Source organism: Macaca nemestrina, chromosome Y (genome assembly GCF_043159975.1).
Source record: "Macaca nemestrina isolate mMacNem1 chromosome Y, mMacNem.hap1, whole genome shotgun sequence".
Taxonomy (NCBI): domain Eukaryota; kingdom Metazoa; phylum Chordata; class Mammalia; order Primates; family Cercopithecidae; genus Macaca; species Macaca nemestrina.
Window position 1 is genome coordinate 3843494 of NC_092146.1, and position 5298 is coordinate 3848791.

Here is a 5298-nt window from a genome sequence, read left to right on the forward strand (position 1 = left end):
CAAAACAAAAGCAAAACAAAATAAAACAACATCAATTTCCGAGTGTCTCATAGGTGTTCATAGCCAGGGGCAATGTTTCTGCAGGAACATCTTACTTGCATTTTTTCCCTTAAAAATCCTGAAATGTTAAGTCTCTCTAGCAAGCTGTTATGTAACAGCAACAGGCTGTGAGTCACTTAGGGATATAGGGGATTCTCTTAAATCAACAAAATCAGCTCCTTTTAGTTACTTCTTCACAACAGGTGTGGAGACTGTGGTTGGTTCATTTAGAACAAAGGTCTCATATTTTAAGATTCAAATTCAGGGGCCCCTAGTGCTTTTTTTAGGATGGACACAGGACAGGAGATCAAATTAAGTTTTTCAATTCATGTTTTATTTTATTTTATTTTATTTTATTTTATTTTATTTTATTTTATTTTATTTTATTTTATTTTATGTTGAGACAGGGTCTTGCTCTCTCACCCAGGCTGAAATGCAGTTGTCTAATTATAGCTCACTGCAGCCTCCACCTCCTAAGCTCAAGTGATCCTCCCACTTTAGCCTCCTGAGTAGCTGGAACTATAGGTGTGTGCTACCACACCGGCTAATTTTTTTTTTTTTTGTAGAGACAGGGGTGCCATCATGTTGCCCACCTGGTCCTGAAATCCTGGGCTCAAGTGATCCTCCTGCTTTGGCCTCCCCAGGTGTTGGGATTACAGGCGTGAGCTACCATGCCTGACCTGAAAAGGTCTCATATCTTAAGACTCTAATTCATGTGTAACTACTGCTTTTTTCTAGGACAAGCAGAGAGTAGGAGGTCAAATTATGTTGTTCAATTCAGGTATTTAAAAAATAAATCCAGTTACATAGTCCAACTTGCAGTAAGCACCTTAATAAGCCATTTTAATGAAAGGATGGTTGAAGGTAAAGTCCCTAGACAGGGGACGATGATCATGAGACATACATTGTGATAATTGTGGCGATAAAATTAGACGGGGAATACATAACCCAATAGGAGCCAGTCAGGGCAGGGGGTTGGGGTAGCTCCCTACAGGCAAGATTCCAGGTAATGGCTAGACGTGAGAGACTAGGATCCCACTGGCTAGGAGAAAGCAACAGGAGCCAGAGGATGTGGGAAGCACAACAAATATTCTGTGTCTTCTCCCCACCTTCCCCACTAAAAAATTTACACATCCACTCGAAACCTTTGAATAGGACCTCATTTGGAAATTGAGTCTCTGTAAATGTAATTAGTACAGGATGTCAAGATGAAGATGTGCTGGATTCAGGACCCTAAATGCAAAGACAGGTGTACTTATAAGACACACACACACATAGGAGAAGGCCACGTGGAGACAGAAGCAGAGACAGGAATGATGTGCCACAAGCCCAGGGACACCTGGAGCCCCCAGGAGCTGGCAGTGGCAGGAAGGATCCTCCCCTAGAGCCTCCAGAGGGAACTGAGTAAACGTTCAGTAAACAGTGGCTTAAACTGTTCCAAAAGCCCAGGGGTTCCTGGAGCCTCCGAGATCTGGAAAAGGCAGGAAGGATGCTCTTCCTAGAGCCTCCAGAAGGACTGAATACAACTGTAGTAGATTGACCCGTAGTCTGGGATTAGGATATGTCCTCATCCTAATCCCAGAACCTGTGAATGTCACCTTATGTGTAAATATGGCATCTGGAGATAGAACCAAGTCAAGAATCTCAAGATGAGATCATCCTGGGTTAGGCTGGGCCCTAAATGCAATATCAGGTGTCCTTCTATAAGACAGAAGAGACACAGACACAGAGGAGAAAGCCATGTGGAGATGGAGGCAGGGACTCTAGTGATGCAGCCACAGGTCCAGGAATGCCAAGGATTGCTGGTGGCTTCTGAAGCTAGGGAGAGGCCAACAAAAGAACCAGGAGATCAAAAATGACTTACTTTTACATTTAAAAATAACTAGAAGAGTATAATTGGATTATTGGTAACACAAAGGGTAAATGCTTGAGGGGCTGGATAACCCATTCTCTGTGATGTGATTGTTATACATTTCATGCCTATATCGAAACATTGCAGATATCCCATAAATATAACATCTATGTACCCACAAAAAGTATCAATAATAAATTTTGAAAAAAACAGAACTGAGAGGTAATACATTTATGTTGCTTTCTGCCACCCAGCAGAAGGTCATTTTTTAAAATCTTTTTATAATTGTCATTTTTGGACAGGCACAGTGACTCACGCCTGTAATCCCAGAACTCTGGCAGGTGGAGGCAGCAAATAACCTTAGGTCAGCCATTCGTGACCATCCTGGCCAACATGGCAAAACTTCATCTCTACTAAAAACACAAAAATTAGCCAGGCATGGTGGCACATGCCTGTAATCTCAGCTACTTGAGAGGCTGAGGGATGAGAATCACTTGAACCCAGGAGATGAAAGTTGCAGTGAGCCAAGTTTGAGCCACTGCACTCCAGCCTGGGTGACAGAGTAAGTGTCTCAAAAACAAATTGTCATTTTATAGCCCCCCACCCTTCCCTTTGATGATCACTTTTGCAGGCTTCAGTGGGACCAGGGAACAAAGCTGGGGCTTGGCAGCCCCACTATACTGCCAGGCAGGGAGAACAAGTCACAATTATGAATTATCACAAAAATTAGTGTCTGTTCTTGGGGGATCTGCAAAGTGAGCAAAGTGAGCAGGCCCAGCTCCCCCTTGTGTAGGGGTCCATTTGGCAGGGAGCTTGCTTTAGAGACAATGATATTCCTTCAGCCTGATGGAACTGATGTTGATTAACCTGGCGGCATTAACTGGCTGCTAATCTCCCTGCACATTCATGCTTACCAGCTCCTCATTGTAAAGAGAGTGGGGACTCCTGGCCGAGGATGTACACCTGGCCCTTGAAGACGAACACCTGTACTTTCCCTTCCACTTGCTCCTGGGACTTGGCAATGCAGTGGCAGACAAATTCACACTCAGGGCTGTGCCAGAAACCAGTATACACCAGCTCGGCAAATTTCAAGCCCAGACCTTGTTTGATTTTGCACACTTCCCAATCCATGGTGAAGTCCTTGATGTGTAAATGAGCATAGTAAAGGATGGTGCTTGCTGGGGTCTCATAGATGCCTCAGGACTTCATTGCAATGAAATGGTTCTCCACAATGTCAATATGGCCCAGGCCGTGCTTGCCTGTGGCTTCATTCAATTACATGAAGAGCTCCTTGGAGGTCTGGTGGGTGGCGCAGTCCTCGACGTTGGTCACCTTCATGGGGACCCCTGTTTTGAACTCAATCTCGAGTATGTCAGGGGTGTTGTGGGCTTTGGTCAGGTCCTTAGTCTTTGTGTAGAGCCAATATGCGTGAGGTTGTCATCCATGCTCCACGGGTTCTTGAGATTGACCAGGAAGGGAATCCAATGTTGCTTTGCATATTCCATCAGATCCTTGAGGCCCACTGAACCAGTTGTAGAACTTGGGCATCCTCTGGAGAGCAAAGACCTTAATTTGGGGGCCAGTGAGCAGGTGAGCTCAAAACGGACCTGATCGTTCCCCTTTCCCATGATGCCATAGGATACATACTTGGCCCCCTTCTGCTGGGTGATTTCCACTTGTTTGTGGGTGATGCAGGGCCTAACCAGAGAAGTGCAGGAGGTAGTGGTCCTCATACAGGGTGCTGGACTGGATGGCCGGCCACATGAACTCCTCCACAAAATCCCTGCTGACATCATCAAGGAACACCTTTTTGGCCCCAAGCTTCCATGCCTTCTTCCTGTCTTCCTCAAAGTCTTCCTTCTGGCCGATCTTGGCCAGGTAGGCAATGACATCATGGTCTTGTTCCTTCAGCCATACGAGGATGCAGGAGGTGTCCAGGGCCACTGTGGGCCAGAACCATGGCGTCTTTGCTGGACATAGCATCTGGGATTGGAGGTGCAAGTTCCCTGCATCTGGAATCTGTCTTCATGGTGCAGTGAACCACTAGGACCTCAGGCAGCTGAGACAGGTGATAGAGCAAGAGGAGGTAATTTTTTACAGCAACTGTAGCAAACCAATACCATTCAGGTTAGAGGTAACACCAAAATCAATGAGAAATGTCAGGTGGGTTAGCACACTGACCAAGAGTGTGGGTCAGCACAGGTCCCAGACCCATGAGCCATGCTCAGACACCAAGTGGAGAGTGTTGTGATGTATAATGAAGGAGCTTTGAACTCTCCTTTGGAGCCCCAGCCTTGGTTTGACTGTCAGACATGCTTGGATTCAGTGCCTATCAACTGAGGAGCTGAGCCTATTGAGAACTCCGTGTGTCAAAATTGGTCAGCATTTGGATCTGTTCTGGGCTTTCAGGTGGAGACAAGATTCCATGGCAGATATGAGCCAGAGTCGGAAAGAGAAAGGCATAGGAGCCAGATAATGGCCCCTGAAAAAGGGCCACATCCCAATCTCCTGTGAATATGGTACCCATAATGAAGAAAGGGAATAAAGGTTGCAAATGGAATTAAGGTGGCTAATGCACTTGACCTTAAAACTGAGAGATTTTTTTTAATTATTCAGGCTGAGCCCAATCTAATTGCAAGAAGTCACACTGGATTCAGGACCCTAAATGCAATGACAGGTGTGCTTGTAAGAGACAGAAGAGAAGACACAGACACAGAAGAGAAGGCCATGTGGAGACAGAGGCAGAGACTGGAGTGATGTGGCCACAAGCCCAGGGATGCCTGGAGCCCCTGGGAGCTGGAAGAGGCAGGAAGAATCCTCCCCGAGAGCCTCCAGAGGGAACTAAGTACACCCGTAGTGGTTTAATCTGTCCTTAGAGTTCTTAAAATTCAAGGCCAGCCTGGACATCATAGCAAGACATTGTCTGTACTTAAAAAAAAAAAAAGCCAGATATGGAGGCACATACCTGTAATATGAGCTACTCTGGAGGTGAGAAGAGAGAAATGCTTGATCGTAGGAGTTGGAGGCTGTAGTGAGCTATGACCGTGCCACTGCACTCCAGCCTGCGTAATAGAGCGAGACCTTATCTCAAAAAAATTAAAAGGCTGGGTGCGGTGGCTCATGTTTGTAATCCCAGCACTTTGGGAGGCTGAGGCAGGAGGATCGCTTGATCCTAGGAGGTCGAGGCTGCAGTGAGCTGTAAGGACATCACTGCACTCCAGCCTGGGCTACAGAGTAAGACCCTGTCTCAAAAAAAATAAAAAATAGCAGAAGAATCAGAGATGAGTATAGTGGTCTCTAGAAGCTGGAAATGATGTTTCAGTTTACAGTCAGCGGGGAAGGGAGACTTCAATTCTACAACCACAGGGAACAATTCTGCCACCATCCCTGAAAAGCAAGGAAATGAA

General features: G+C 45.9%; 1 pseudogene; it reads right to left on the reverse strand.

Annotated features, from left to right (window-relative positions):
• Positions 1-2598: 2598 nt before the first annotated feature.
• On the reverse strand, positions 2599-3869 carry LOC139361005 (argininosuccinate synthase pseudogene; annotated as a pseudogene).
• Positions 3870-5298: the final 1429 nt, after the last annotated feature.